We start from the raw sequence: 12400 nt of genomic DNA, 5'->3' as shown, positions 1-12400 counted from the left end.
AAAATATGTTTATGCTAGCTGGAAACTATGCATTTCCCTCAATAGCACAGCCTTTCCTAAGCCCTGTGGAAAACCAGGTAATGTTTTAAGTTTGCCAGATGTGGCAGGTCTTTACTAAATGTTGCATTGCACTGTTACAAGCCCTCGCTTGTGTTAACTTGTTGTGTTTGAAAGCAAATTTGCAAGCAAGAGGAACTTGTACCCCTATCTGTCAATAATTCCTCATCACACTCAACAAAAAGTCACTGCTTTCCTTTTTCCCCGCCCCCTGAATGTGAAATTGCAGTAAATCAGTCAACAGCACTGTTTAGCATATAAAGCAGAAAACTTCAAAGCAAAGCAGCCTTTTCTCTCCACCTATGAAATTCCAGACCATGCTCCTAAATTCAGGGAAATCTACTCGTCCTTTCTACTTACAATTCAGAAAGCCTTGGCGATGCATATTAAAGGGCTGCTGTCAGCTTACATTGTTTAAAAATGGACTGATTAAAAAAACATTTGGGTAAAGCACCCTTTATATACTGTGTGAGAAACACGCTCATCTGGCAACGCTGCTCTCTCACAGCCCACAGAGGACTGAATTATACCAGCTGACAATCCGTTCTTTTTTATGTATTTTTATTGTTTGACTTTATGAATTCCATTCCAATATTTTTTCCTCTTTTGCTAGGACTTTCCTTAAGATTTACTCAAAGGAAGCATGCCCACGTGTGCTCACTCCCACTTTTCTTCTTTCCATGTACCTGCCTATTAACAAATCTTCAGCTTTGTAGATATTGAGTCACCAATAAAATTATTTTTCCTCCAAAGCACAAGGGAAGGGTTGCCCATGTTCTTACATAAGATAAGGATCAACATAATATAGTGTAAGATCACATAATGTTACATTAAAATTATCTTTCTGTCCAAATAAAAAAAAAAAAACAACAAAATTTGCCCAGGTTAAATGATACTTTCATATCAGTATATTTGATATAGAGAGTTATACTGTATATTTTCTTCAGCAGTGGCTTGGCAAGACATTCCTAACCCTTTTCCACCCCCTCCCCTCCACCCTTTCCTGCCATGGCCAGACTTCACCACTCTAATTTATATAGATTAACATGTCTATAAGATTGTGTTGTAACCCAGATCATCCAAATTACCCTTTAAAGTAAATTTCTTCCCTGAAGCAAACATATCAAACTGTGCCCTGAGAATCCCCCCCCAGCGTTGCTAACCATCCATCTATATAAGGAGGACCCAGTCCGTACTGAATTAGAAGACGGTTATTTTCTGCAGCTGAAATTAATTTCTTTACATAGAATCAGCATGAGGTCTATGCACTATTCAATAACTGCTGAACCCTGATGATATTAGATTTCTTCACTCTTATTTTAACCAGTTAATTATTATGAACAATTTCCCTCCTGCTTTGTTGTGTGTTTAAGAGGCGCAGGAAGTAAAGGTATCAAGAATTCCTGCAGTTACACCACAGGCTTCTGCTAGTGAACTGTTTAAATCTGGGCTTTATGTCTACATTACATTAACAAACCTCTCATTTGGATACATTGCCCTTTCCCAGGATCTCATGTGCAGCTTTCCGTATGCCTGATCCACATTCACTGAAATCAAAAGAAAAACTCCCATTGGTCTCAATGATTTTGAGGCTGTGCCCTGTGTAGACTGAGAGATGCTGAAAAAATGGAATAATCATTACACTAGAGACCTAAAAGGAATATGCTGCAATACGTCTTCTTTTGACAAAACCATTCTCTTTTAATAAAAACAATAGCCTCAAAAATCAGAGGTTTAACAGGGACTGTGCTCTTTCACTAACATGCCTAATAAACTCAGCATGGTTCAACCTTCACACATACTTATTCATAGCAAAGAGTACAATGTTAATCATGGTTATCAATGTAAACAATTCCTACCTGCTACTCACAGGCTACACACAAAACAACTTTCTGAACAGGATCTAAATTGGCTGGACCCTGAAAGCCATAAATAGGAGTTTCAGAAGTATTACAGTCGAGCAACATAGCTATGTTTGCACATTTGTTTGTGAAAGTGAGCTTCAGAAAGTGTAAATGATGCTGGGTTTACAAAACCAGGGACATTTAAAGCAAATGGTTAAGCGTGCAGCCTGATGTAGCAGTTAGACCAATCTAACAGACTATTCTTTTGCATGCCAGTTAGCCATTAGGCTGGCTTAAGTGCAATGTTAAATTGCACTTTACTTGCTGCATATTTTAGTCTATGCAACACAATGAGAAATCAAGACAGCAGATAATAAGTAGCTGTAACAGCACTGCTTCAAGCTCAGACTGTACAAGTGCCTGAAGTCCATGTTTCAGAGCTTTACAGTTATCACTACCTAAATTAGCTAATTTGTGAGAGTTGGATATGTCAACACAGGCTGCAATCATGCCTTCAACTGCAATATAGACATAGGCTGTGGGCTGATGTTCAAGGTAGATATAGCTGCAGCAGTTTAAGAAGTTACTGCCTCCAGCTGTTTGTTAGTGCCCAGCATACAAGGTTCCCCCCCTCCCAGCAAGGGCAAGGGCAAGGGCAGCAGCATCAGCTCAAAGTGGGGTGGCTTTGATGGGACGTTATTGCCCCACAGCTGGAAGGAGATATGTCCATGCTTAGTGGGTCCCGTTTGAGATAGTCTGAGATAAGGCCCTGCCCTATCAGTTAAGGTGGGCTTACGCTAAGCACTGAAAAGCTGTGAAAGATGCATATATTTCAGTATACTAATTTCAGCTGCAGGAGCATATTCTCAAATGATTGCAGCAATATTTGTTAGATGTTGCCAGCCATCATGTTAGTACCAACAGAGACTGAGAGAATACCTTGTTTATTGGGATTTGCAGGAATTGTGGTGGCAGCTGTTACACAAAACACATCAAAGGAGTTCATTTTCAGAATGCACCAGACCAAATAATAAGTCTAAGTGTCCAGAATCTTATCTCTGATGAAACCAAGCTGTCTAGTGAGTCACTTTTTTGTCATTCTACAAAATGTTGCTATTGGTACATTGTCTGTGTGGAGGAAGACACAAACTACTCTGTGACTCATAGTGTCTGTAAGGAAAGGTGAGTACAGCTCTTGTGTGTCTGTCTGTGTGTCTGTGACTGTATGTGGCATATAGATTGCAACAGTACTTACTGACAAAGACATCTTAACCAAAACACATATTTTAAATACAATACATCCTGTTGCCTACCAAGTTGTATCATTTCATCATAAACCAAAATCTGTTTGTAATCGAGGAGATGCTCTCTATCCATTGATCTTCTTCCTCAGCTAATCCTGTATATGCTTTAAAAGAACTCCGAATTATTTTTTCTTTCGCCACGTTAAACAGGTACACGAAGATTTTATTCTCTATCCCACTGTCTTAAGTTGATGGGATTTTTGTAAGTTATAAATCTTTGCATTAGCAGATGGTGATGTTTTATCCTTCATCATAGGTCCTTAAATAGATTAAGTCAATGTTGTCAAACCCAGGGGAATTAAAGAAAAAGTCAGGCACACAGGAAACCTTATGGCCTGTGACAAATCAATACCTCTCTTAATCTCCATAAACATTGGGATCTCTACTCTAAGAAGCTAATAGTGAGAATTCCTGGTCTCCCTTCTGATTTTGATGCTGAATTACAAAGACAAGGTCTTGATTATCATGTTCTGGTTCCTCATTTTTAGGAGGAAATTGGATATGAAATAGCTCCTGTCCACTAAGCTAATCGGATGCTACCACTCTACACATATGTCCTAATACTGACTTGACATGTGGGTCCAGCCTCCTGCCCGCTTCTGAGCAACATTCCATCCCAGAGAAATCCAAATCAGAGGCTCAAAACTTGCTGCTACCCCATCCTGAGAAGGAGCCTTAGCCACAAAGTCATCAGTTATTCTGCAAGCGGTACCGTCTCATTAAATAGTATATGTTCACCAAACATCTTCTGGGGCAGAAATTCTAGCCCACTCTTCGGTTAGTTCACAAAGTTCCCACTTGCAGTGCATGTATTTTGTCATCGGTATCTCACTATCTTTTAGCGGAATTGAGACAGATCCACAGCTTGTGCAAGATTGTGCTTTTTTCTATGTCAACATCAAATTGAAATATTTACTCTGCATTGTGGTTAATTGCAGTGGCCACTATTAACTATTACCAGCTGGATTAAATGCAGAAGCCAAATCTGCATTAATAACCCTTTCCACCTCGGATAAACCATCTGCATTACCCAAGCAGGCAGTTTCAGTAGCATCAGTTCCATTTTTCTCGAGCCACAGGGCCACACACTACTTCTGCTCTTTTAAACATCAAGAAGGCAGTTCACAAAGCTGTTGCCAAATGAAACAAAGCAAACCTTCCCCATGAGTGCAAACCAAAGGTAGAAAATGGAAAAAAAAAAAAAGAGATATATCCAAAGTTTATTTTAACTTTTACCAGGTTTGGACTTCTTTCCCTCCAAGGTTAGGTGTTCCCAGGATTAAGAAAAGCTGAAAATCGTTGCTCAGTACTTTAAAGAGAGAGAAAACTATGCCTAAGGACTCTAAATCAAAGACAGATTCCTGTTCCCCTCACCTAATCCTTCTCAGGAGCAGGAGAGAAAAATGTGATGGTGGGTGGGCATTAAGGACCAAAGCAGAAACATATTTTCCTACTTTGCCGGATAAATGCCAAAAACTTTCGATTGAGCAGCTCTGTGCTTTGCAAGACCCTCAGACAAACACTTCCTCACCCACCAGCCAAGAAAGTTCCAACAATTTCAAACTGTGGAGTCCCATCAGGTTAACCCAGCCTGGCGAACCCAGCCCTCCCAGATGCTAAATACAGATGAAAAACCAAACCTTCCCTCATTTTAGAAGTAAAGGCTTCCCATCTCAGAAGTCAACGCTTACCAGTCATTCAAAACCCTGAACGACAATATACACTTTGATTTAATAATCAAGTGAAAATAGCGCAAATAAATCTGATCATCTCAGAATAGCAACAATGGGGCAGCCAAAATTGAGATGCGATTTGGAAATTATTAATGTTGTTAGGGCTGAAAGACAGTACCGACATCTTCTATGACGCCGACTTCTAATGCAAGTTCTCATCTAGAGAAACCTGACCCACGTGTTTAATTTTCTGCCCACAATCCATCAGGCGTTAAGGAAGAAGCAGCAGGGCAGATCCATGCCCACGTAGCTGTCCCTGGGGCAGGGCCACGAGCATCCAAAGGGGAGATGGATGCCCCCAGGAAGGTGCGAGTGCCTCGGCTGTCCTGCTTAAACCCATATGCAGCTACGAATTACAGCCCTAAATCTTGGGGAAGCTGGAGCTATAAAATATATGAATTCTCAGTTCAGCATATACTTCTGACACTGGCCATCATGGGTGACACACAAAATCAACCAGCTTATTACTTAGACTTTTTTTTTTTTCCCCTTAAGCAAGGGGACTTTGAAGTAATTTGCTCACGGGCAGTGTGATCTTTAAAGCTTGCTCTGAACTCAGCTCATTCAAGTCCTGTTCCTATGTGAACACTTTAAATACAGCACATAGGTCTTTTTCTCCCCTCCCCAAAGTGACAAACAGTAATGATGGCTTGTGAAATCCAATTTTGCATTTTACTTCAAAGTATTTTATATCATAAGCTCCTGAAGCTTTTTGTATTGATCCCAGTTAAGGTCATCTATCTGCGAGCTTCTACTAGTCTTTTCCTCGCTGCTGACTGTGGCACGTCTGCCACTGAGGAAAATATGAAACCTGACAAATGGATGCAGCCAGAGAACTTCTGAGGCAGTGTATATGTCTTTCTGCATCTTTGCAGAGAAAGACATAAATCCAGGCTTATATAGTTATATATTTTGTGTACATAGAGACAGTTAAAATGTACCCAATACAGACAGGACAGAAATGAATGTACATTTTAATATACGTTTCTCACAAAACAAGTTTATATACATTTTATAGATGACACAGTTTAGACATATGAAAATATAAATAGGTATCAAACAAAAATACCTATTTGAGTTCAAACAAGCACAATTTAAAGTCTTCTTAGACATGCACTCCCCCAAAATCTGCCGGGATATAGAGAAAAAAATCTTTATATAAATTATTACTATGGTCACAAGAGCTAGTGAAGGACCATACCAAATTGTTCTGACTTCCCAACAAATCAGAATAACATGCCTTTTGAACTAGATGGCAATCCATTGAATTGGAATTATACATTAGGGCTGAGGCTACCATGTTTGGCAGAGATTCAGCCCCGGTAAAATCACCTTGAGAAACTGGGCATAACCTCCGTTTTCAAGAGTAAAGGGTGCCATAATTTGGGCTGCTTCTTTTGCTTTGTTCTCATGTGTCCCGAGAGCTCCAAAGGGAAACAGCAAAGGCAGCAGGACTTCCACCGTGCTGATTTGCTGACGTCCTACTGCTGATAGGAAATTAGCTCGTCGTAAACCAGCCACAGATGGGCCTCCAAGCCAAGCCTCCGCGGTGGGCAGGCAACACCGCTGTGGCTGTCAGAGAGGGGGCTGAGTGGCAAAGATCAATTCAGATCCGATTCTTCCCAAAACTAGGAGCTGAGCTCTGGGGTGGTGGCTTAGATCTCGTTCTGGTGACTGTATGGTCACACCATTGCCTCTTAGAGCTTTCTTGCTTTTTATCTTTCCATTGGGAAGACAGGAAATGAGAAAGACGAGCAGCAAAATTCATGCACACAAAGGAACGTATTTCAGCCCTCTCCCATGCTAGCTTCTCAGCTTTTTATAACACTACTGCCAAGTTAGTTTTACAATGTTTATGCTACCTCAGTTTCCTTATAAATACTGTTGAACTGGCATGAGCAAGACCAAACCAGCACAGTTCAGACCAACGATCTGATTTTCAGTTTGTCTAGATACGATGCATATTCCAACCATTTGCAACTGCTTGGTGCAAATCACATTACTGGGTGCATTCATGAACTAGGGGCTTTCTCTGATGCTGGCAGTAGCTGAGATTATGCAGGGGTTTAGTAGTTGGGGGCCTGAAAGAAGGAAGTTCATCTTAAACCTGAAAGATGAGTCTTGGTCTAATTGCTATATTGTGGCTGAAAAGCCCGTAAAGAAGAGATACTGGTAGGATCCTAAGAGAGAAGGCAGGTAATTAGAGAACAAGGTGCAGCAGGTGGAAGAAAGTGTTACAGCTTTTGTAAGCTGATGATGGGAAGCTCACATGCAGGAGACAATCAGACAAGGGCAAGAAAAGTTTTAGATTCTGCATTAAGATAGATCAATGCCAAGGAATAATCTGAAATTAGGTGCTCGCTTTTTATTGGGGAGCTCTTTGAATTCTGGCCCTAATACTATAACATCTTCTAAAGACCTTGTTTTCAACTCAGCCTCTGTGGGATATGGCAAATGTAAATAAAACTACCTCAGAAATGAAAGAGTCTCTATTTGTGTAGTATTTGTAGCTGTTTAAAATACTTTTTATGTCTGTGTTTATTTGATTCCAACTTGACATGGCAATTACTAAGCGTAGCATTTAAATGACTAAAGCATTTGCAAAAGAGACTGCATGCATCTCCATTTCTTCAGGCAAAACAACAGCACAATCATCATAAGTGTTGGAACATCTAAACTTGAATTTCAATGCTAAAATATCCAATTATTTCCCACTAATTTGTAAGAAGGTTTTCTAAGGAAAAGTCCTTTGCAAATGGTTCTCAAATAACAAAAAGCCTCATAGCTCTGTCAGATTATTCTGTTTGCTGCAGCTTGTTACACCAAACACACACTCCCAGACAGGTTATGCAGCTCTAGGGGCTCCCATATTTAAATATTCTCTGCCCATAGTTGATATTTCTCTGCTTTTAAAGTGTTGTAATGCTGCATTCTTTAAAGATCACTCAGAGTTGAGTCATACAATCTATCACTTTAGCAAAAGAATGCCTATTTATTAATTAAGAATAGCCTATTAATTAAAAAGTAAAAGGTGTTTTTTGCCATTTCATCCTAGACGAACAACTGAAATGGAAGGATGAGAACTTCAGAACAGTAAGACAATGTAATAATAATAATAAAAAAGTTAAGAAGTCCAACTTACCCCTCTACATCATATTTCACAAAGGAAAAGAATCTATTGTCTTTCCAAAGACAATGGCCCCGACTGTACATCTCTTGTACAACAGAAAGAATAGCAATCCTGAAATTATTCTAAATGTTTCACATGCCTATCGATTCCTTCAAGTTACAAGAGCTAAACAAAGACAGAGAATCACACTCTGACCCCTTTAAAAACATCAAAGTGCCACACTATCAGTCCTGAATCTTCCTTACAATCCAACCTTTGGCGATTACGTTACAGTGCAACCGATTATTCATAATCTGTCCTGAAACTACAAATTATTTATTGATTTTTCTCTAATATTATCAAGTTCTAAAGAATAATTACTGGTGTAATAGTTAGCCAAGTTGTTATGAGAATTGTAAGCCCTTTTGGTTAATGCATGGCATATGTCTGAGGCATTCAGCTAATTCACATATCTGTCTGCACTATTAATAGAGAAGGTTACATGCCAATTATCCAGGGTTCAATCAGCCTGTTAGGATACAATAGCTGCAGTGTTCACACACTTGATGTGCCACATTCCTCACAGACATTATAAGCAGCTGGTCCAGATAAGACCACTGGGGCTTTAATATTTAGGAATCACTCCTTCGTCCAACCTGGATTGCAAATTTTTTATTGTTACATTAACTGTGGTTCTTTTGTTACCTCTAATCTCTTTTTTTTAAAAATTATTTTTAGATTCAGCAGTACTGAAGTCAACTGACATTTCCCTCCTCTTAGGAGGGAAAACAGACCATTGTAAATGGCTGTAGCAAACCCGTAGACACAATAGATTCGGGAGTTCTCCAAATTCCGCCAAACGAACAGCATTCTTCTGTCATGAGGAGGCATGTTAATACCTCCCGTATCACCCAAATCTGCAAAAAAGAGCACGTTGAAAAGACTGTTCCATACTAAATGCTTAATCTCATTTAATTATTTTGCCTGCTTTACTTAAAAACCAAAATAAATTTAAAAAAACCCAAACCAACATTAATTTAGGTTGTTATTTGTCCTGCATTTTTATTTCGTTATTATACTTTGGAGGATAGTAACTTTGGAGGAAGTATTCTTATTTAGTTTAACGAAAGGTAAGAAACAGCATGCAAACAACCAATTTAGAGTGCCATGTTAGTGAAGCCACTGTGAGCTCGATTGGGGATTTCACCACATGAAAACCAGACATTCATCTGTTCCCATGGAGATATTCCTTCTCCCAGTCAATCAGGGAGCTGTTCAGGTCAAACAATAGGCAGTGGTTCCTTTTCTCGTCTTACAAATAGATACCCCCCTCCCTCCTCCTCCTCCTTCTATTTATGGGTATTCTCGATAACATTTAAACACCTACAAAACAAGCAATTATATTTTCAAATTATTAGGAAAAAGTGTTTGCTGAGATTTTTTCAAGCTTACAGAAAAATTAATAGAGGCCTGAGTTAAAAATGAGGCCATCCTGGACTCTTGCACCCTAACCTTATGCGTACCCTGAACTTTTTTCTGCAATATTTATGTGAAGGTAAAATAAAGATTATCTTCACGGGACTCGAGCACCATTTGTTGCCAGGCCACCCTAAAACTGTGTGAAACAGTCTGAGATAATTGCATGTAACTTTTTAATTGTCAGAACAGAGCTAAAAGAAAGGCAACACAGAATAATGCTGGGGAAAATGCAAAGTGTGATTACTTGCAGAGGCATTAGCTATTTCCCAAAAATAAAGCAGCACATAGAAAGCAGTTGTACAACACGGAACAGAAGATGGAAATGATGTTTTTAACAATGCTGCTGCTCCTCAGGTATTTAGGGCAGGCTGAGGGACACCACGTCAGAGCATGTGGGTGGGATGCTTTGGTACAAACTCAGTCAATTTAAAATTACGTTTTTTCCTCACTGTTGCCCATTCATTTCCACAAATTTTTGCATGTAAACATATTATTATATAATTCTATGTGTATTTGTAAAATTATATACTTTTATGTGTTATTACTTGGGAAACTACAGGTGCACTTTTTCTACTCTTAAAAAAATCTTACCTTACACATGATCAGGTATCCAATTTTCCTCTCTCAAAGTGCCTCTGTATAACTAAGCTTTGCAAATGCCCTAACGCTTGAGCATGCACAGTCATGCCACCTGAGGAAGGGTGCTCATGAAACCAAACTGTTTAGCACCCTCCTTCCCCTTATTGACAATTTCAGAACCTGCAGACCATTTTTGGCAGAGCTGCTGAAATTTCTTAATTAATTTCTTGATTAATTCATCACAGTGATGATTAATCCCTTGGTTTTTATGCAAATGGATGACTTGGCAGAGGGGAGAGCACCCAAACCAAGGGAAAGGCAAGTAAAATTCCATAGCTATTTAACCGTCAGGTAACTAATCAGCACATACCTGCCAACAGCCTAATCCTGGTGCCCTGCCCAGCCAGCAGGCAAAAAGATAAGTACAAAAAGAGATGTATTGCAGTTGGATGGGGAGAAGGCTGGGGTTTATTGCACAGAGTGGGAATCAAAATCTTGTCTGGTGTTATGTTGGCAGGATAGGGGGATATAAGAGCATGTAACACAAATGCATACGAAACTGAAGTTCATTAATTCTCCTCAGAAAAGAAATTCCTTAAAAGAGGGTTTGCACTGAAGCTTGTGCCTGAAAAGCAGCGTCACAGCTCTGCGTGTACATGTGTAAAAGTTAAGTGTCGGATACCAACACCCTGATATCTGGCTCAGCGGCCAGGCCTGTGTAATGGCACTACTAGTACTTAATCACTTAATAAATATTAATGTATGAAGGGAACTTCCCAGGTTAAACAGAAAAAACGAAACAGCAAAATACTACACTACTCTCCTCCAAGTTCCTCCTTAAATACCATCTCTACTGGGAGGCACCAGCATCTGTTCGACTGGACTGCAGGAACACGCATCCGAATGCTCTTGCTGTCACGTTGCGCTTCCCCTTGTTTTATTCACTAATTGTCTCCTACACTTGGAGGCTAAACTCCTTAGGAAGGCTGTGTACACAATGCCTGCTTTTATGAGGGATTCACAGTGGGCCTCTTGGTGTTACTGTATTACAAATACTAAACAAAGGTAATCAGCTCCTGCCAAGGGTATGCTGAGACACAATCTAGCCCTTATAAAGTATGGCAGCGTTCGCCTATGCAAGCGGGTAGAATTTCAAAGTGGCATTAACCGAGCTAGAAATGCATTTACAGCAAACCATAAAGCATAATTTTTCCAACATGCTCTCTTAAGAAAATGATAGGAAGGAAATCTCGCAGTGTAAGGAGAAGATTTTTGTTCAGATGAAATCTCAAGGAGAAGTTTAAAGGAGAATTCTCGTTCAGCTCACTGAGTAAGAATAGAACAGGAAACTGCAAATGACACCAGTGGTTTGGATTGTACGATTAAGTAACTGCCCTCCTTTTTAATGAAGTCACTCAAGTACAACTAAACAGCAAAGCAAAGCAGTAAAGTCAATAGAGTTAAACTCTCTTAGCTTTAAACAAGCCTGGCCAGTTACACGGCTTCTCAGAAAATTGCATTTCCATCCCCACACGGAGAGATTTCATTTCTCTGAACGATTGGGCTAGAACAAAGAAATGTGAGCTCCGAAAGTGTTCCTGAACCGACTCTGTAAATAACCGGGGGGTGGGGGTGGGATAAATTATAAAGTCAGAGATAGTTGATAAACAAACAAAATGAAGTTTCACACTGCAAATGTAACTTGGTATTAACTACCCTTTGTGCCATTTAGCGAGAGCCCAGTGACTACCTACTCCTGCCAGTGATGCCTCACCTCTTGACAGACTGCATTTGCAAGTGACTTACCCTTTGAAACTCGGCGCTGCTGCAAAGGGGCTGATGGGCTGGCACCTGTCCTTAAACCGCTTTTATCTATTGAATAAGGCTTGACTGAATTAACCGTTTTAAAGAAGAGCTCTCTGTTTTCGCATACTGTAGTTAACCCATTAAAGGAACAATATTGTCACTCGTGACTCTCCCTACGGGGTTTTTTATCTTTCCTCCCTGTTTGGAAGAAACGGTCCTGTGCAAAGCCGAGCCGCTTCCCACCAGCGCCGCGGGCTCTGTGTAACACCCGGCGTCAGCTTATTCAAACCGAGTACTTGGTACTGAGTAATTCTTGGTCACATATTCCTCTTGTGCCTTCATGCAAAGCTAAGAAATTAGATCATGACCTTTCCTATCAGCAGCGTGGTAAACAGATACTGCGTCTGGGCTCGCTGTCTGCAGCTCCAGGGATGTCAATGAAACCTCAGATAACTATGGGTGTGTAAAAATATTCAACGATATTTCATT

The 12400-nt window shown here is 40.0% G+C and overlaps 1 long non-coding RNA gene across 2 annotated transcripts in view; it reads right to left on the bottom strand.

Annotated features, from left to right (window-relative positions):
* Positions 1 to 12048, bottom strand: part of LOC140659582 (uncharacterized) — a 30411-nt gene extending 18363 nt beyond the window's left edge. For both annotated transcript variants that reach the window (XR_012045161.1, XR_012045160.1), the window contains exon 1: positions 11912 to 12048. This is a non-coding gene — a long non-coding RNA (uncharacterized lncRNA). The remainder of the gene's footprint in view (positions 1 to 11911) is intronic.
* Between the last annotated feature and the right edge of the window lie 352 nt (positions 12049 to 12400).

This window comes from Ciconia boyciana, chromosome 14 (assembly GCF_034638445.1).
Source record: "Ciconia boyciana chromosome 14, ASM3463844v1, whole genome shotgun sequence".
Taxonomy (NCBI): domain Eukaryota; kingdom Metazoa; phylum Chordata; class Aves; order Ciconiiformes; family Ciconiidae; genus Ciconia; species Ciconia boyciana.
The sequence above is the reverse complement of the archived record's forward strand: the minus strand, read 5'-3'. Positions and strand labels throughout refer to the sequence as shown.